The sequence below is a fragment of the Triturus cristatus genome, chromosome 5_1, assembly GCF_964204655.1.
Source record: "Triturus cristatus chromosome 5_1, aTriCri1.1, whole genome shotgun sequence".
NCBI classification, from domain to species: domain Eukaryota; kingdom Metazoa; phylum Chordata; class Amphibia; order Caudata; family Salamandridae; genus Triturus; species Triturus cristatus.
Window position 1 is genome coordinate 828,960,262 of NC_140587.1, and position 21,523 is coordinate 828,981,784.

Consider the following 21,523-nt stretch of genomic DNA (forward strand, 5'->3'; position numbering starts at 1 on the left):
TGGTGCTGTGGGCACTGAACTATTAATCTACATATTTTTTACATATTTACATATTAGACAACCACAGGTCTCCCCTGGTTGTGGGATCCTGTAATTATGAGCAGGTCCTTATAAAATATGTTTTATAAACCCTGGTGAGAGAGGTGTTGCATATTTCCTTTTTCCCATTGTAGATACATGGCCTCATAGGCTAACATGGCAATATTTTATGGATACAAAATAATTGTGAGGAACTTATAAAAATATAATTCAAAGACTTAACAGGATGGTATTGCTAAATCTAGCAGATTGCTCTAGTTGAATTAATCCTAACTTATACAAAATAGAAGTTATAACACTGACTTGTCTGTAAACCCAAATCCAGATTACCTGCAGTCTTCTCTGACTGGTCAGTGCTAGCAGGCTTAGCAAGGCTGCTTGTTTAGGTGATAAGTGGCTATCAAGCAGAGAGGCCATTTGCTGGATAGAAGCTCTGCCACTATACAGCAATTCCAGGGCAGGGGAGAGGGGTCATCAATTATGAGGCTTCAAAGGAAGATAGGATAGGCAGGGAATGCCAGGCCTACCTACCCCCAGTCTCTTGCGCCCCAGCCAGTTAGCAGGCTTAAGGAAATAATTTGCAGATGTTAGGGAGAGGAAATCTATGGAAATGAGCCACACTGAGAGTTGGTTGAGTTAGCTCTTACTGCCCTGCTGAGATGTCAGGCATGATGGATTTTGGTGGAATAGTGCTTTTTGGGACTAGAAGATGCCACACTGGAGGGAGTGGCCATGCACCTGGGTTGCACCCTGCATCCCATTGGTCAGGGGTGCCTCCCTCTTGATGCCCAGAAGCTAAGCTTGAATATGTGAGAGGTTATTAGCCCCTCAGTTCTGCTGCCTGAAACTACAAGACGAAGGAGGATTGTCCTGTTAGAATCCTGATCTGCACCCAAGGGCCTGCCTGAACGAGACTATGCCAGGCTGCACTATCTGTGACAAAATATCTTAGGAATTTGCCTTGCTTCAAGAAGGAGCAAGGAGTGGACTCCCTGCAGCTACAGCTTGACAGAGCTTAACTGATACATCTCCAACCAGAGTCCTCCACCTGTATTGTGTCCAGTGGATTTTTAATGGGTTAACCAAGTGCATTGTGGGAAGTAATGCAACTTGGGCCTGTCAAGGACCATCTAGGAAATTCCAGACACTTGGATTTGTGTTTTGGAAACTTAAAACCTACCAGGAGACCTTCCCCAGACGTTTGGCAAAAAAGTTCCATGTGGTGACATACCTGACTACGAGAGCCAAGCCAGCCACCTTCAGCCGTGACACGCATTGCAGGTTCATCTGCTGAAGAGCTCCGGAGGTCCGACTTTCAGAGTTTGACTGGGGACTCCCTGAAAGTCAACCCAGCAAACCCTCACTGAATCCGGATTGGTGGGACAGAAAAAGCTCTAGAAACGTTTTTAAGTGCAAAGGTAACCATCTGACCGAGGCCTCCTGCATGGGGTATCTGAGCAGCACTCTATCATAGTAGGCCTCAAACTTTGATTTTGTCCTGGTCAACGTGACCAAATGTCCAGAAGTGGTGCTATTAGTTTCTAAGCAATTAAAAGTGTTTATTTTTTCAAAATTCATATCTCCGGTATCCTACATAGGATTTTGATTGTTCTTCTGTCATTTTGAAAATAAAAATATGTCCTTTTCTTATTTATTGGTGTAGGATTTTTTTTGTGTGCTGTGTCTTACTTGATTATTGTATTGGAGTTTTTAAATGCTTTACATGTCTGTCTCCTAAGTTAAGCCTTTTTGCTCCGAGTCAACCACCCCTACCAATAAAGCACCTTTCAACAGTAATCATTTATTACAAATACATAAATGCATGGTAAGGGTAGTTACCTTAGTGTATGCAGTGCCAAAAGCAACAGATCATATTCATACTGAATCAGCAGTTGAAAGTGAATTTAGATAAACTGTGGACACACTAAAGGAAAAGGCAACAACCTCCATTGAGCCCTTATGTGCTGTTCTAAAGGGCCAAAGTATTAATATTGCTGGTAAAGTGGCAGGTAAATGTCAGTCAATTCACAATTTCAACAAAACAATACATAGAAAAATACATCACCTATAAGAAATGGCCATGCACAACAACAGTTTTTCACAGATACTCAAATTCCTGACCTCCTCGAATTAACTCATACAAGCAAAATCGTCTACTATATGACAAGGAAATCACTTCTAAAACAACACTATTCATCAGGATTAACATAAATATACTAACACTACAGCAAAGTATGGTTTTGATGATGGATCGGGCATTTAGCGAGCTTGATTCACCAAGGTAAATTTACACTTTTGTTGAAGTCTACTATTGTTTTGTGTTAAAAAACTATGAGCTTAATTTTAGGAATGACAATTTTGGACTGTAAATAAACACCACACTTGTGGTGGTAATCCAAAACATACAAAGATAGGCCTGTCTTATCTTTTTATCAGCCTCCCAGAAAATTGTGGTACAAGAATGCTGATGACAGAATATCGAAAGTCAAAAATTAGAAAATTGAGAGCATATAGCATTGATTTATTCCTAGCTCCACATGTAGAATGCATGCATATATCACAAAGGTACATATATATGGAGTTTGTTATGGTCCGCTTATTTTCTGTTGCTGTTTTTTTGGGTGCGCATGTTTGAAAATAACTTATTTCAATTGAATTTAGTTGCATTCTAATTTAATATTTTGAGCTACCATTCCCTTAATTCTTAAATATAAAGCCATTCTGCCCTATACAATATTCATCTCTGAGCCCTAAAAGTGCCTCACTACCCCCAAATACTACCCTCTCTGAGCTATAAAAAATTCTTGTACACTGCCCACCCCTTAGTCATAATAATTATTTGCTATCTCTATACACTACCCGTCTCTGAGCCTTAGAAAAGCAATGCTACCCCTAAACACTACCTTTCCCTGACCTCTAAATATATCCTACTGTCCCTGTACACTACCCATTGCTGAGCCCTAAAAAAAGTCTCTTACTAAACACCCCTCATTCTGATGCTCTAAATCTTCCCTCTACCTCTACCTCTACCTCTATGATCATTGCTGATCCCTGAACCCTAAAAATACAATTCTAGCCCTATGCTTTATTCATCTTTGAACCTTAGAAACACATTACTATTCATGTATAAACTTAAAAAAATCTAACTAAAAATCAATATTTTAATAATAATGTTTTATAATTGATTAGTTTTTTATCTGGATTATTTACCAGTACATTATTTTTGAATTACTTATTACAGATAAAAATAGATTCAATTACTTCAAATTAAATTACTTTTCCTAATAATAACAAATTACATTTAAATTACTATTTTAAATTACTATTTAAAATCTAAGTGACGTGAACGTGACTCTATATATATATGTATATATACTTCCACTTTTGCCTCCTAGAAATTATAGAGTAAACAAAATGCGTATTCAGGAACATAGACATTAAGGGCCTAATTACGATGCAGTTGGAAACAGCTCTGACCGTATCGTAACATGACTGTCGGATTCCTTTCTGACTGACCTATTATGATGTAGTCAGTCGGTTAGGAATCCAAACGGGTTTTCGGATTGGCTTCCGACGGGCTCGGAGAGCCCATCTGCCAGACGGAAAGCGGCCAGTAATCCCAAGAGCGGCTCTTTCCGCCCGAGGGATTACAATGTTGGGTTGACACTACCTTTCTGTGCCGGCCAGTCCGACACAGAAAGGCTTTCGGAACTCGACTTTGGGGGCCCCCAGCAGAGCCCCCTGTGGTGCGCAGCCTCCGATTGGAGTCCAAGGGGGCACCTATGATGCCCCGTGTTGAACCTGCACCATGTAGCAGGCACCTTGAGGTGCCCACCATAGGCTGCAGGGATGAATTGCACCTCGCATTTTACAATGGAATCATGCATTTGGGCTAGAATGCATGCTCCCATTTCAAAGTATAGGAGTGCAACCGAACAGTGTGTGGTTGCATCCTAATTAGTCAATTAGGACCGCCGACCGGGAGTTGATCGGTCCTTTGACCGAGACGATGTCGGGTAGAGGAAACTCCACCCTGCATTGTAATTAAGCCCTTAGATGGAAAATAAGTCCTTCATCTTAGTTTCTAATCTAACTCACTTACGTGTCCTGTATCATTGCCAGCACAGCAGTTAGGTCATGGTCTCCTTTCAGTTCACAGAGCACGTTTTGGCAGAAAATCCAAAGTTATGGATTTGGGCTTTCTGGCCAACTTTAGCCCTACTTCCAAGGCCAAGGAAGAGAGGAACACCACTTGGAGGGACATGACTCACTCAGGCTTGGTCCAGGTGCAGGTTCAAGATGATTGGTTCATTTTCTGTCCCTGAGGATCTGATCAAAAGCCAGCCAACAAGCCCTTGAAGTCACTATGAAAGTCTTGGGTTCAAGCAGGAAAGCTTGTCTCAAGCAGCAGGGCAGTCATCTGAGGGCATAGAGCAGGCCACAAATAGCAGGGCAGTCCTCTGAGAATCTTTCCTCAGGTCCAGAGGTGAATTGAAGTGTGGGCCTGAAAGCCTCCTGGTAACCCGGTGCCCACTTTGGAGGGGAAGAAACTTATGGGGTTTTTTCCCCACATAATTTTCTGGAATTTTCTGCCCCCTTCCCTAGTTCCTTGTTGTTGTGTTGTTACTATTGATTTGTAAAGGCATGCAATGTAATAGCATGCGTTGTGGAGACATACAACTGTGCAAGGAGGGCTGCCACAGCTTTGCACCCCCCCTATCCTGTCTTGGATGGCTCATGCTGCCAACACCCAGTCTCTCATTTATGTGGTTGTCTGGGAGGAGTAGACAAAGCCCAACTATACCTGGCCATGTGACCCAGGAAACAAGCTACATGCCCCAAATTGCTAGGACTAGAAAATGCCAACATTCTAAGAGTTGCATTTTTAAAATTATGACTTAAAATATGACTTTACCTTTGAAAGAAATGTTAAACTTTACTTCCTTACACATCAAACAGCTTTCCTACCTGCTCTCAAACAAACATTATCACCTATTAAATGTAATAAGTTAGGCAACTCAATGTCATTCTATAGGAGAAATAGTGCTCACAGTGGTAAAAAATGAATTTATGAGTTTTTCACTTTCATGACAATTATATTTAAAAGTGCATGTCCAAATGTTTAAGATAATCCACTGTGCCTTATAAGCTGCATAGGGCCTAAATTAGGGGTGACATATATAAATAAAAAGGAAGTTTTAGGAAGGAAAGGGGATTCTTTTCCAAGTCGAATTGGCTGTTTAAACTGCATACAGTCTTCAATGGCAGACCTGAGATACCTTTAAAAAGGCAGTTATGTGGGAGGCACATAAAGAGTGGTGGGCTCACTAGTAGCATATAATTGACAGCCACTACGTACATGTAATACCACTTTACTAGGGACTGATTTAATTGAAATATTCCAATTGGGTCTAAGCTAATTTTACCATATTGCAGGGAGTGAGCACAAGCACTTTAGCACTGGCAGGGTAAGGTGCACACAGTCCTAACGCCGACAAAAACAAACACAGAAGGGGAGAAGGCAAAATATTTTGTGGGTGATCCTGCAGAGAGGGCCAAGTTCAACAATATTTATTTGTTTCAATATGGTCTCAGACATTGGTGCTCTTTTACAGTCAGCGTAAGTGTGGAGAGCAGGCCGAGCTCTCCGAATATATTTCTTTTAATCCAAACTAAATTACTGTACTCCGTTGGCTGGAATTTCATTGCCCTTTGTTTAGGGCACATCCCAAAGCAGCAACGCCTTTTGAGCCTTGTGGTCTTTTCGCTTTTGAATGAGAAATATATATATATACATATATATTAGAAAAATTCTGATATTAGTTCCTAGAATAATGCTATGGAACATGTCTATGTACTGGAAAAGAGGTTTGGTTGCACAGTGGCAGTGTCCTATAGTGCTCCTTATATTTGCTGACCTACTTGTGCATGTATTGCTGCTACAAGCGTTCCTCAGATTCTTCCACATATGAATTTATGGAGCCAACATCTTAGACACATACTGTTTTTCAAAATGTGACTTTTCTCTGATGTATTTTTGTTGTTGCGTGTATTCTGTTGTTGATGTAGTATTATGAATTATTTGGACCTGCTAATTAAATCATGTCATAATGAAGCAAGTGTATGTTGATTGTTAGCATTCCATAGATAGTGCAGCTTGTTGCATCACTCATTGTGAAATGCCATTGAGAGATCCATTATCCAGAGGGTTGACCTGGGCTACTTGGCCACATCCTAGGAACCAAGGTTGCTTGGATTTTCTTTTCTAGGTTCCATCCTGCTATGTCTCAGCAAAATGTGCTAAGTTCAACCCCTCAAGAAGTTGATTATCAGTGGTAGTCATGGTGAGCAATCATAGGCCTGTCAGGGATGTTAATGTGGGTCTATTGAACACTTAGATCCCAACATACAGCCAATAATTCATAATTAATGTGAATTCCAAGTTGACTGTCAAAGAAATACCACCCTGGTCGTCGAGCACAGGCCACTTACCTTCAAGAACTTATGTATGTATCACTCTATTTCCATTTCAAAGTAGATGTGGCTATAGATATGGATTTCTTTTTTATTGAAAACAAAAAAAGCTGAGGGGCCCTTAAACTTTTCAAGCCCCAACTTATGCACTATTACAGGTGAGAATCATAAATGACACAGAGGCATGTTATTTAGTTTACAAGATGGATCTATGTCACTGTGACACCATGTAACCATTCCATGATTTTGATTTAAGGTATCATTGGAATCATGTGTGTAAACAAGTTGACTAAAGTTGAAAGCAAAGCCAAGAAAAACCTGAACTAAAACAGTTTAGTCCCAGTGACATGGATTCATCTGGTCAACCTTATGCTACAGGGTATTTTTGATATGGTGTTGTAGTGGCCCCCAAGAGTTAGTATGTAATATCTAAATATAATATTAGGGGGTGCCCCTTATATAAATTGATAGAGATCACTGTTACATAAGGGAGGGCATGAGTTGTGGTCAGAATATGATGTTGCACCAGCTTGAATGGGTTTATAAAGTGAGTTGTGTTAAGGAGAAAGTTATGACACACAGTGACAATGGCAAATTGTGATTACATTGAGAATATAATAACTAGTGAGGGACATTAGGTAGCATGTTTTAGTGAATACGCTGGTATTAATGCAAATATCTGAATTAGGCAATAGGGGTGCCAGAGTGTGGCAAAGATGAATTTATTAGTGAGAGAGTAAGTGTGTGTACATACCTGTCTCCACTCCAACTTGAATTCCCCCAATGGCTCCAGTGTAGAATACTACTCCTTCTTTTCCTAGGGTATGAAGTTGAGTACCCTGGGATACCCACCACCAGCTGCCAGGGTCTCTTGGTATGCCCTGGAAGCAAGGGAGTGAATGCTCCCCAACAGGGCATTCCACCTATTGAGAATCTCTCCTATTAGGCATCTGGTGTAGGAGACATCATTCGCCTTATCTACAATTCTGGCCAGATATCCCTTCTTTGGCTCATGGAAGTTGTCTAGATCTGTGCTCCAAACAGCTGGGGTTCATCTCTAATAATCAAATATGCCATCCCAGTTAGCTCACTTTCTGTCACTCTGGGTTGTCTTCTACCAGGATTGTTTATACATTTACACCCAGAAGCACTGCTGCTGCATTCTATAAGTGTAAAATGGTTTGAGGGGTGTCTTTTGTAGTGGGATCTCCGGGTGTCATTGCGTTCTTTTTGAGCAGGTGTGCATTATGGACACATCTGTTAATATTGACAGATGTTTCTGTCATTTGAAATCCCATGCACTACTGCCATCTTTAGTTGTGAGGGTCCCATTATCCCACTGTGTCTGTGGAGAAATCTAAATTCAATGAGGACTGTCTATTGATGTAGGAAATAGGAACTAATGATGGAGGATTGAAGTACAGACAATGGCTCTTCCCCCATCATGATGGATGACTTTCCATCAGCCCCAAATTCTAAATAGGGCAGACAGATAACTGCTGGCCTGATGGATGGATACGTCCCGACATGACCGACGAAGAAATGCCTGTCTGCCATACTCTAGATCTGATCCTTTGTCTTTTATGGGTTTTTCGTTAACAGGTCCTCCCTAAATCCTGCCTTAAATTTCGCTAAGTCCCTCACATTTTATTGTAGACATTCCTGATTTCCCGACCACTCCCTTTAGATCCTTACACATTTAATAATAAAACAGGCACCTGTGTGTGCAGAGACTTCAGCCCCTGTGGAGGAAATCTATGCACAGAAAATGTAGGAGAAGTGGAGGCAAACGTACCTGGCTGTAGGTCTGTAAATAGCATATTGTAGTACATGACTAGCACTTCTGTAATAATACCTTATGCTACAAAATGCATTTTGTAAAAAGGGGCTGCAGTTTTTATTATAATTATGTGACAGGAATCTCTAGCACTTCCAGCAAATAGTCTAAGTCTTACCAAACAGTGTTCCCAAATGGCTCTCAATAAAACAGTACCCCATGGGCAGGCAGCCTTAACAAACATCATAGGAACAGAACAAAACTGTGAGCCATGTGATATTGACATAACATTGACTTCATATACTTGAAGCTTCTTTATAAGCCCTCAAACACAAGTAAGAAGCTATTTTTTATCAGAAGTGTGGGAATGCTGTGTTGTAGGATGTTTTTTGATCTACAGATTGAGGAGCTTCACCTAATAGAAATGTGAGGGAAAAGCATGATTGTAGCCACAATTTCATTTTGGAAGGACATTCTAGGTAAGAAAATGCAGTGGGATCCAACCAAGTCACACCACCGTGGACTCCCCTGTGTGTTTAGTTTCACAAGTATCTGGGTATGGTGTGTTTCACTTGGTTACAGCCAATCTTGTGCCAAAATACTGCAATTTCTCACACCCTGAGAAATATTGAAATTCCAATGCCTCATTGCATTTTGGGGCCTTTCTAGTCACGGTTGATGGCCCCCCTCAGCAATGGAGATTCCTTTTCAAGTCCCCACCTCCAATTTTTGCTGTTGGAGTGTGTTGCAGTACCAGTGATTGGCTATGTGTAGCGGTAGACTTACTACAAAAGTGTAAGCTACTACAAAAGTGAATACCGAAAAGTAGTAAACTCACTCAAAAGTGAGAGCAGTTTGTGAATCAGGCCTAATTATCACTACCATCCATTTTAATCAGAATATCGTGACATGATACATTAATGTTGTTATTCTGCTTTATTTTACAAGTTGTGTTTTTAGATCTACCGGTACCACTTTTTTGGGTGCTGTAAAGGTGGTCAATTTCTCACTTCACCCTATTGTTGACCACTACCAAAAAGTGTAGGTAAATCCTAATTGGTCCTGACGACTTGCCATCTAATAGATTAATGGGCAAGAAACATGTTGACCTTATTGACAAGCGCATAAATTTCACATCTTTAGAGTGAAAATACGCACCCTTTTACTTTTAATTAGGGTAGGGGCCACGTTTCATTAAAATTATTTTGAGTGGACCACCTCCCCTATTTTAACCCACATCCCCACACATCACTATCATCTACACTGATCTAGGGCCCTCACACGCACTTCACCCATCGGCATAAGGAATAAAGATCTCCGCCAAGAAGGCCCCATCTCGGGTGCCGATCGGGTATTGCAGCGCCGACCCGATAAGGAGCAGACCCGATGATGAAGCAAGACACCTAGCTGGCTGGGTGTGTGAGGGTCTTTTTCCGAAAGGAGAAGATTCTTCTACGTACTTCTTTGACTCTACACTACCATGTGGAGCCCATGAATACACACAAACTCCTGCTTTAGAATTTAGGAACTGCATACCACTATTGTAGAGTTTAACTAACGGGCATGTATGCTAGACCTGGATAAAAAATCACCTGTACCTCCCTCCCTTTGATTCACTAATTATCGCTAAACTAGATCCCTGCTGAAAACATCTGTTGTGAACATTCCACACATTTATTTAGAGACATAACAGACAAATCATTATACAAACATCTAACATCAGTACTTTCGAAAATACGAATGTGCGCAAATGGCAAATAGCTTGTACATTCAGGAATTTCTAAAATTTACCTGATGCATCCAAAACTGGTGATACTGTTTGAGAACCTTCCAGGTTACCTAGTTAGAGGAAAGACATAGCAGTTTGCTATTCATAGCAAATGCCTTGACAGTGTGTCACTGAAAGATTTAAATTAAGGGGTCCATGCAAATCATTAGCCACCTAAGGAATTACTTAATCTGCAATACATAGGTGTGATTTCCTTTGGAGTCAGAGGGAGCACATCATGTACTTGCATATGGGTATTATGTTGGCTTCCTTCAGTGTCAGTGTCATCCTATTTGTGTAACTTTCGAAATCAGTGAAGTCTACCGCATGGAAACATCCCTTTATGTCTTGCCTCATAGTGTTCAAAAATCACTTTTCATCTATTCCGGTACTTCAGCTTCAGGAAAAGTAGAGCACAATTTCAGCGAAAATATAATGTTTTAATCATCCAATACAATTTTCTTCAGCCCTGCAGAAAGAAAGTGGATTCCGTTAAAGAGGCATGCCATGCATTGACTGAAGCATACAAATGTTAGGAACTGAAAAACGGGTGCCAGTAACAATTCATTCTTTTCAGCAGATTGGTACGCCTTTCAGAAGCAATGTATTGATTTCATTAAAATGTGCTGCCTGAGATAAACAAATTCTTTTAAAATGCATTGGTTTCTGTTAAAGTTCATTGACTGAAGTGAGAAACATTACCAAATGTTATTGGGTAGCCTTAGGGGTTTAAACACTGGGTAAACGAGGACATTCACGTAATAGTAAAGGTTATTGAGAACAAAGACATTGTCTGTGGCATAAATATGTAAATGGACTTCATAAAATGTATGTTATCTATTCCCTCATTTCATCTGTTTGCAGGCGCAGAGATGAAGGCTGACATAATGTGACCCAGACTGCTTCAGGGGAAGAAAATGTAGACAGTGCTGGTTTTGTTAAGAATTAAAAGTGATGACCCTTGCAGGAATGCAAGGTTGCAAAATATTTACTGTAACTTTAGTAATTCCACAGGCAACACAAGGAGACATCTGAAATGCATTGCCACAGTGATGTCAACTTGCTATTTTCTCTGTGCTCAAACTGTTTGCCTTCTTCGTCTACAATTCTAACATCAGCAATGTTTATAAATTCCCATCCAGAATATGTTAAACCGAGATGAGGGTGTAAAATTAAATTGTAGTTATTTTTTCATGTTTTATGACTCTGAATTCCAAACAATGCTTTAAATGAAAAAACCAAAAAGACTTTGAACAAAAACGAAAAGAGAAGGCTAGAGTTACAGGAGCTGATCAATTATATTTTCAAAGTATGGTGAAGACTAGATTTAAATTAAGTGCAACTACCGATACAGGATTTATTTGACAGCGCAAGTGCTACAGAAAATGTGTGCAGAAATATAGGAAAGAGAAACAAGATGCACATATGGCAGAATGTACCACATAGGAATAATGCGAGATTGTTCAGAGATAAAGGTTTGTTTTGCAAAAAACAACGTAAAGGTTCAGGACTGGAGGGTAGGGCACCCCGCTGGCTATTGTCTAAATCTTCCTAGGATAGAAGAAAAGCAAACAAGGCACATTGTGAAATATAGCACAAGTTTGAGCGAAGAGGACCTTAGAGATACACTGGAAATTTCCCCTTGACCCACAATAGCTAAAATGACTAAAATAACACTGATTTCTCTTTTCTCCACAGTTCCCCATCTGATCAATCAAGAATCAAAGATTGTTCCTTCATAAAGAAAACAGTAATACTGACACTTATTAAGAACCCTAACCTGCCCCCCATCGGGAAGCTACGCATTTCTAGCTTGTTGCCACTGAGCCAGATCTTGACAAATATTGGAAAAAGCAAATGGTCAAAAATTGCCGCTATTTATGGACTCACGTTTCATTCCGCTCCGAATACAATCAATCTTAAAGCAAGGCATAGGAAGGAACCTCCTGGCTTGCCTATGTGTGAGATATTTTGCTCTTCATTGACCACAATACACCTTTGTTGTTGGTGATTACGCCATAATTGTTACATATGATACTGTGAGCAGCTCCATCCTTCTGGAGCAGCTGTGCACCAAGATAGGAGCCATGTAGAAGAGAGCAGAATAGATTCAATCTTTTCTAGAAAATAAATCCCATCAAGTCAAGTTTATTTCTATCCTATTTGAGACTGGCAGGGGTGACTTCAGACTGTGAGGTTGTACAAGACTTCCTATTCTTACCCACCCTTTAAGATATATACCTCCACACTTCTATCTGTTTAGGAGACATACAGTGATTCTTTAATCCTACTCTGCATATGTCTCTATTTACATTAGGTTCTCTCCTGCCCGCCAGCCTGGAATTGACAACTGAAATCCTCTCCTCCTCGGACCTCCGGTGAAAGGCTCACTTTGCCCCTGAAAGAAAGCAGCGCCTCAACTCCTTTGCTAAACACAAATAATTCTAGATAGGTTGTGAAGCATGCATCATCACAGAACTGCAAGGCAGGTTTGTACAAAGAAGCAACTTCTGATGAAAGTCCAGCAGCTGGAGAAGTTGAGTGCCACACTATCGATGGAGAACAAGTTTTCAGGCAAGGAGACAACCATCACATTATACGCAAAGGTGGTAGCCCTAGCCCTCTAGCACTTACCTACGACCAGTTCTCCAACCAGTCAAGGCACTTTTGGACCCCTCTCCAGCGCCTAAGGCCTCGGCATCACTCCCCTGCCTTTCCATCTCATGCTCTCGCTCTTCCAGTTGCTCTTCACTGCTTTGAAATGCTCTTTTTCTTCCTTTTTTGTGGATGTGCTGCCTTTTACTCTTGCCAGTGTTTCTGGCAGCACTTTACCACTCAAATTCTTGCATTTGTGTCTCTTATTGTACCCGTTTTTAGTCTTTTAACCTTCCCTTGGTTCATGCCAGTGTTTTTCTTACATCATTTCGCCAATTTATTTCTTGCCTTTTGTCTCTTCGTGGCAGTGTTTTATATTACTCTCTATTGTGCCAGCATTTTTCTGATTGCATTTCACCCATTTCTTTCTTGCCTTTTGTATCTTTTGTGCTGGTGTTGTAGCCTTTCTCTTGTTTATTGCCAGCATTTCTTTGTGATTGCATTCCATCGTTGTCTCAGTGAGAAATTAGGTTGTTGGTTGATTGGGGTGTGAGCCCTAGTCAAGCCACAGTCACAATCCCTGGCAGGTTGAACCACAAAAAGTTACTAAATCAGCCTGTGCGTACTCTGGGTGGCTTGGCACACAAAGCAGTCAGGCTTAACTCAGAGGCAATGTGTAAAGTTTTTTTGCAGCACATAAACAGGAATTAAGTGAAAACATAACATAAGAAATATCTCACACCAAGTTAGAAAAATTTAGTGAATTTTAATAAATTATTTGACACCTAAATTACAAATATTCAATCAATAGAACCGGAGATATGATTTTTTAAACTGTTTAGCAAACTCACTCGAGACAGGGTCATAGTCAGAAAAAAATATGGCCCACAATGATGGAGCATGGGTCGGATACAAGAAATGATGGCCGTGTCAGCATTTACCTTCAGACTAAGAAATCATGAGAAAAATGTTCTGCAAGAGTAAATTTCAGCGGAGCAAGGCTGCAGACGGTGTCTGAGGTGGAATTGTTGTCGTTTGGGAACCTTGGATCAAAGTTGCAGTGAAGATTTCTATGATCAGACTTAGGCTCTTATTACACTGTTCGATTGGCTGGACCGCTGACCCCTTGTGTGCCCTGAGTTGGCAGGGTATGCCCAGACATGAGTCCCTTGCTCACTTTGCCACTGGATTCAAGCTAGCCTGGCTGATGAAGGGTGTTACCCAGAAACCGGTCCCAGGATACATGTTTCCGGTTCAGGGAAGACCTGGCTTGGCAGTTTGGGCTGGACTGTTCCCATGATGCACAGGGTCAAGACTGATTTGCTTATAGCTGAGTCTAAACTGAGGTGGCAAAGTGAGCTAAAGATCTGTGACTGGGGGTGAGTGTCTGAAAAGTTTCAGCGCTCCGTCCATCATCTCCTTGTGTTTGACCCCACCGCTTTGGGCGGGAGACTGCCCGATATTGATTCGGCAGTTCCATGTGCCAAGTTAGGATGGGACTGCTGTGCTGTAGGGCAAAAAGTAAACTTTTTGTACTTTGACTCTGGCTGCGGCCAGGAAAAGGGCTACAGCACAAGTCTCAGTAGAAAAAGCCTCTTTGTAAACATCCATGTACTGTGTATGGATGTTTAGGGGAGCAAAAGACACACAATTGATGGACGGAATGCAGAACAAATCAAAACATTCACCCCCAGTCAAGAGATCTGGGTTAAATCCATCATTCTTTTGCTCACCCTGCCACCCCAGTTTAGACCTGGCCATATGCAAATCAGTCTTGACCCTGTGCCTCATGGGAACAGTCCAGCCCGAACTGCCAAGCCAGGTCCTCCCTGGACCGGAAACAAGCATCCTAGGACCGGTTTCGGGGTTTCACCCCTCTTCAGCCATGATAGCTTGTTTCCAGTGGCACAGTAAGCCCAGGACATGTGCCCCCCCAGACCACATAGCAGTAGCCCACGGGGGATTATAGCCCTGCTTGGGGCCCCCAAAGTCCGTTTCTGGCTGCCTTTTCATTGCAGTGTGCCCAACATGAAAAGGCAGTCAGAAAGGGACATCCTAATTCCTATGCGGGTGCCTGCGCAGGCATCACCTCCATTGTAGGAATAGAGGACCGTCCACTGCTCTATGGAATCTTGGATCCTGCTGGTGGTAGATGTCTATATTCCCCACTGCCCTGCATATCGGACGGACCACCACCTGCAGCCCGTCAGCGTCACTCCACCCAATATCATAAGGAGGGCTTTAGTTTTCTTTTTCAAAGTTGACAATCTTCAGCAGCAGGAGGTTGTAGCCAAAGACAGTTCCAGGGCATTGGATTCCCCTTTGGTGAAGGATCACTGAACATGATTTACTGCTTTGGAGAACAATGTAGAGGGAGCAGTCATGATGTCAGGCTGACCCGCAATGCACCTTGGGCGGATAGACGAGCAGGCTGGTCCCGGTCTTCTCTTGGTTCTCAGAGCAGTTTTTAGCTGCATGTGCTTCAGCTTGCTGCCTCATGCTCTTCAGGGTTGGATGCTCCTTCTGTGCCCTACAGAACTCCTCCCTGGTGAGTCCTCCTTCTGCTTGCCATCCAGCAAGTTCAAACAGGTCATCAAGGGAGTCAATGTCCTCTCTGGAGGGCTCCGGGGTGGCCTCCTCTGGCACTCCTGACATCTGTACTGTGGGACATTCAGGGGCTGGTTTCCCACATCCCTTGCCCTTCCCTCTCTGGGCAGCTATCTGGGCCATTTTTGCCAGGCTCCAGACCTCATTGGCATACCTCCTTGGCTCCTGAGCAGCCATGGACCTGGTGGTCACACAGATCCACTCAGACAAGACCAACACTTCCCGGTGTGATCTGAGTTCCACTTTCTTCCAGGCAGTGCACTAGAGACGATTCCCTAAGAGATAGTCCAAAGGCATGGCAGGACTCACAGCAACTTTCAGAAGACCTGAGACAGTTATATCATCCCAGTAAGCAGCACTGAAGGCCTCCATACCAGTCAAGACCTGGTTCACCAGCCTCTGGAAGGTTGCAGGGGCATTTTTCAGCCCAAAGGGCATCACCTTAAATTGATAGCATCTCGCTGGGGTGGAAAAGGCAGACTTCTCTTAAATCTCCTCAGTTCGGGCAATCTGTCAGTACTCTGAAGTCAAATCAAAAGTATCTAGGACCATGGCAGCCCCCAACCTCTGAATGAGGTAATCAGTGCAGTCAATTGGGTGAGAATCAGCCTCAGTGACTGAGTTTAGCCCTCTGTAGTCTTTGCATAAACTGAGTTTTAGGGTGGTGCCCGTGTGTACCCTTTGATACCAACACCACTGGGTTGGACCAAGGACTACTGGAGTGCTCAATCGCCCCTAGTTTCAAACTGTTAGAGACTTCCTCTTTGATGCTGGCCCTCACTTTGTCAAAGAGCCTGTATATTTTATTTTTGATGGGGGCTGTCTACATAATCAATATCATAGACACACAGAGGTGTAAGCCCAGGAGCAAGGGAAAACAGAGAAGCAACCTAACTCAACGACTGCCGACAGCCCCTTTGCTGTTCTGGGGACAGGGTAGGGGAGAGGTTGCCACTCTTCACTGACCCATCTTTTTCTTTAGATGACAGGAGGTCAGGGAGAGATTCACTCTCCTCCTCATTATCATCATTGGTCACTCAGACTATTTTTAGTGGGGTTTGAGGCAATTCATATGCAGTACCCTTAAATGGTATCTGGGTGTCTTTAAATCCACCAAGTAGGTGGCCTCCCCCTTCCTCTCAAAAACTTCATAGGGCCCAGTCCATCAATCTTAGGGGGTCCCGGGATCCATGGCTCCATCACCCACACTTTGTATCCAGGTTGAAATTATACCATTGTAGCTGTCTGATCATACCTTTGCTTCATAAATTCCTGGCAGGCCTTCGAATTCTCAGAAGCTTTCTTCTAGAACCTGGCCATCTGGTTCCTGAGGGCCAGAATATAGCTAACCACATCCTGGGTGGGATTTCTTGGGAGCTTTCTCCCTCCTCTCCTTGACCAGACCGAGAGGTCTCCTAACAAAGTGACCGTACTGATGCTCAAATGGGCTGAACCCAACTCCCTTATTTAGTACTGCCCTGTAGGTGGAAAAGCAAACATTGTAAGAGGACATCCCACTTCTGCCTCATGGGATTAGGCAACGTCAAAAAATAAAATCAAATAATGGGCAGAGTTTTAAACACTCACCTCCAGTCACAGATCTGGGTTTACACCATTGTTATTTTGCTCTCCATGTCGCCCCAGTTTGGACCAAGCCATATACAAATCATACTTGACCCTGACCCCTAAGGGAACTGTACAACCTGAACTGCTGGGTTAGGTTCTTCCTGGACCGGAAGCAAGAATCTTGGAATCAGTTTCGGGGTATCACCTCTCATCAGCCAGGCTAGCTTGAATCCAGTGGTGCAGCGAGCAAGGGGCCCATGTCTGATCATACCCTTAGCCACTTAGGGGGCACAGAGCAAAATCACAAATTAAAATGATGTATGGCTTGTTGAACCTTTTCAAACACTCAACCCCAGTCACAGATCTAGCTTTAGTCCATCGTTATGTTGCTCACCATGTCACCCCTGTTTAGACCCAGCATATTTCAAATCATTCTTGACCCTTTTCCCCACGGGAACAGTCCAGTCCAAAATGCCAGGCCACAAGGAATTGAAAGAAGGCTAGCTGATACACACAATTACTGCGAACAACCAAACTGCAGTGCTAACAACTGTAATGGAGATGGAGAGCAAACCAGAAAGAATAGGACAAAGAAGTTTCCAAATCTGTCCAAAATTGCTACCACCAGCAAATCTGGGAAGCCAAAACGAAGGCCCTAGCTATAATCAATGACAACATCTCTAACAACAGCAAAATAAATCTCTGGTATCAGGAAGGACTTCACCACACCAGCAGCAACCACCAGCTACATTGCATCAACCCTAGAACTGTGCCTTAACCTCTCAGACTTTTTCTGCAACAAAATTGCAGCCATCTAAACCAATTTCGGCCCACAAGTGGACCCCATCAATCTTGCAACAAGTCTTCCAGCATCAGACAACATCAGCACTCTAAAACATAGAGCCCTTTCGCCATAGAGGAAACGACAAAAATCATGAATACCATTCACACACACATATTTCTGGAGGACTGGAAGCATGCAGCCGTCAACGTCTCCTGAAGAAGCACTCTTCAGACTAATCCAAACTTGTGAACTACCAACTAATCTTCCTCCTTCCTTATCTGGCTAAGGCCCAAGAGAAAGCAATTAGCAGACACATCACCAACCACCTCACCAACCATCAGCTACTGAACATCATGCAGTAAGGCTTCAAACCTAACCAATATAAAGAGACAACCCTCATTTCAGTAACAGAAAACATTTGGATAATCTGCAAGAGAGGATTTCTTTATTCTGATTTTCATAATACATGAACACAATTTTAATAACATACAAAGTACCCCACAATGTACCTCATAAACACTAAAATAAATAATATCCCAATAAGGAATAATAAGATCCTACTCAACCTCTCTGCGGCATTCAACACCGTCTACCACCCCATCATGATCAGATGACTTCACAGGGTCGGCCTTCAGACAACCCACACTCCTGTAGATATTCCATTTTTTACCAGAAGAAGGCAAACAGTCAACTTACCAACATATTCCTTAGAAGCATGAAAGCTCATTTGCTGAGTCTTGCAAGGTTCCTTGCTCAGCCTAACCCTTTTCAACATCTATATAAAGCCACTGGCAGATGTTATCTGTGCACACCACATTGACATACTCACCTGCACCAACAGCACACAGCTGATTTTGTCCCTCTCAGACAAAGCACACAACACCAGGAACAACATTAACTCGTGCATGGGCAAAGAGGACCCCTGGATGAAGTCCAGCTGCCACAAACTCCTCTCAGAGAAGATGGAAGCAGTCCATTTTGGAAAGTGTCCCTTGCAATGGAACTTCACTTTGTAGCCCAAGGACCTAGGACACACCCCAACACATAAGAAAGAAACCCAAGGATCATCTTTGACAGCTTACTAGACAATTCCGGCCAGGTGAATGCCATCATCTTGTGGATGCTAAAGAATATATTCACGTCGCTACCTTACAACACCAGGAAAACTATCGCCCAGGACCTCATCCAAGCAAACTGGAGTATGGGAACTCCTCCTATGTAGTAATCACCAACCAACTTAGAAAAAGACTTCAAACTGTCCAAAAGGAAGCAGCCAGACTGGTCTTCAACCTCCCTCGCTGATCTCACATCACACCTCACCGTAGGAAACTACTTTTGCCCTCTAAATCTGCATACACAATTCAAGATCCTCACCTTAGCATGCAAAGCAGCACATAATATAGGCCCAGCCTACCTGAACATCTGCATGCTGTTATACCAACCCTCTAGGCACCTGAGCTCATACAAACTCTCATTGGCTCACAAACCAAGAATATGCAAAAGCTGGTCATAAGGTTGTGCCTTCTCACACATCCTCCCTAAAGTATGGAACGTCCTCTAACTTCCCATTAGGATACCCTCTATACTTCCTGAATTCTGCAAGAAGCTGAAGATCTGGATCTTAAATTAGGGCCTGCTAGGCAAGTACCCCAGACCTCCAAAGTGCCAGGATACATCCATGGATAATATGACACCGTAAAAATCCACGAACATAACAACGTACCATGACTTAGGACAACTCTTCTTGAACATTCAACCTTGGATAAAGGTTATTAATACCCAAATAAATTCTGTCAAATTGAAGATTAATATTTTTTAAACCAAAGGTAGGCTATCTTCATATCTATCCATAATGCTACTTAACAACTTGGGCTTAACCTACAGGTGGCACATAAAGTTAAGAACTAAGGAGACTTGTTTCATGCTGAAGCAAATGAATCATACCCAAGACTCTTCTGGTCAGGCCCCAGAGCGTACAGAATTTATCTTTTTGTGCTGAAATTGGACTGGGCAGAAGAGGTCAGGTGTTACAACAAAACCTCATGAGAAAAGAACTGAGTATTCTTATATCAACAGTAAATGTTGAACTGGCTAGCTCACAGTACCACATCTAAACTCCTAAACCTCCAGGGGTATAGATGCTGTAGGTAACTTTGAACATGGCCATCCTTACTCCTAAGGAATTTACAGAAACAATTCTAACTCTTTTATTTGTCATTTTTGCATGCCCAAGGTCTCACAAAGAGAAGATACTATAATACATTTCCAAATGTTTATTGAAAAGAGCTAATCCTTGTAGATAAATTATGAACTGCGATTATTGGACAGATGGGACACATCATTGGTATACGCATCATTAGTATGGTAACAAATATAAATCATTCAACAATTTTGATAATTCCTAATATTACTCCTGTCCATCGCTAATACCCCTACACTGGGGGAGCATGGTGGGAGTACCCTACTGGCAGATTCAGTTGGAATGATCTAACCCCATAATTTACAGTAATGTCTCAGGAAGCTGGCATCAGTGCATTAACTCCATCTTAATGTGCAAGCCTACACACCTCCGCCAGCTCAGCTATCTTCCTTCTTAGAATGTGTGTCTGGGTCTGCAGAGCTGCATCTCATTCACAGCTCTCTGCAACATCCATGATAACTCCGGTGTGCAGTGCTTATTGCCGGAATTCAAAATTGGCATTATTTAAATAAGAAAGCACAGAGCGCATTTCATTCTGCATGAGATGCAGAAAAGCAGATTTACTTAGTTTGGAGAAAAGCGTAGTCTCCTAGGAGTACAAAACAAAGCAAGGACATTGTATTCTAGTATCTGTGTCTGAAACTAACAGTGTGGACTACAGAACAACAGTGTCTAACCATAATAAATTTCTACGTGGCATTTTCTTGTGCTTGTGAAAACTATGTGCACCCCACCATCTTGGAAAGATGTGAAGTTCGAAAAGAAAACTAAAAGTGAGACAAAATGTAATCCCTATAACACTTCCCCTGCAGTCGGAAGGATACCACTATATATAAAAAAATAACAATAGCATGAACTTTGTGTAAAAAGCCTGCATTTCATATGAACACTTTAGCAGATTAAGAAGACTCAAAACCCATGCAAAATGCCATTTAGAAATCACATATACTACAAAAAAAACAATTCTCATTTAAAAATGTCAATTCATGAGTCTAAGAGGAATACGAAGTGTAGGATGTCATCTCCAAAGTGTCCAAAACATCCATGTTACGAGTGCTGTTAAGGCCTTGGAAGGAGCCCGCACCACAGATATCACATCGAAAGGGGCCTGAAGAGCACGATCAAAGTGACAAAGTGAGTCATTACCTGCCAATTGAGCAGATGCTGAAGGCGAAGTGCCAGGAGTGTGTCATTATATGAGTGGCCAGATGCCAGGAAACCTGAAGTAGACAGAGCATCCAGCATTGGAGAAGGCAGCTCATAGTAGGCATCTTGCAGCATAGAAAGCAACATAATTTCACAATACAGTTGATACCACTGAAAAGGACACAAGTGAAGTCTGGTACATAGAAAGCAGACCAGACCCAATCACTTAAAAAAGTGTGGCACTTCAGCTGTGTTAGATGCATTAAAAATACTGTGCACAAGCTCACCGAAATGCTGTGGCAATTGAGTTTGTAAAAGAGATTGCATCTCTGACGAGGAACACGCACTTGAAGTTAAAAAATGTCACATGCAGATATAAGAGTCACATCTTTTTGAAACAGTAAGGCTTCCAGTCTGCTCAATCTATCAAAGTATACATTATCTACAGGGACCTAGTGCCACAAAGTTGATTCTCTGATAGCATGTATAGAAGGATATAAAATATGCATAAACTAAGTTAATACTCTGGAAACAGTGATCACATAAGGGACTCCTGGCTTAATCCTG